The sequence below is a fragment of the Gavialis gangeticus genome, unplaced genomic scaffold (assembly GCF_001723915.1).
Source record: "Gavialis gangeticus isolate Ggan-Ray unplaced genomic scaffold, GavGan_comp1, whole genome shotgun sequence".
NCBI lineage: Eukaryota > Metazoa > Chordata > Crocodylia > Gavialidae > Gavialis > Gavialis gangeticus.
This window is the reverse complement of record NW_017729022.1, coordinates 58,259,159-58,259,428: the sequence shown is the minus strand read 5'-3', so window position 1 is coordinate 58,259,428 and position 270 is coordinate 58,259,159.

The window sequence follows — 270 nt, the reverse complement described above, 5'->3', positions numbered from 1 at the left end:
TTTTTCCCAACTACTCAGTTGGTCTAATAAAAGATATCAGATCTACTCAAAAATCCCTAATTAGGCATTTAAACAAATAGCGCTTGGTTTTCAACAGTGCTAGGTATCTGTGGTGCATCTACAGGAGACACTTTGCGGTAGACTAGCTTAGTGCACAGGAATTAATCTACTGCACAGTAGCATCACCTAAAATGCATGCACTGGTGCTACTGCACAGGGCTCTTCTGGGCAGGGGTGGGGGCAGGGGGGATGGGCCGGGCTGTGCTGGGG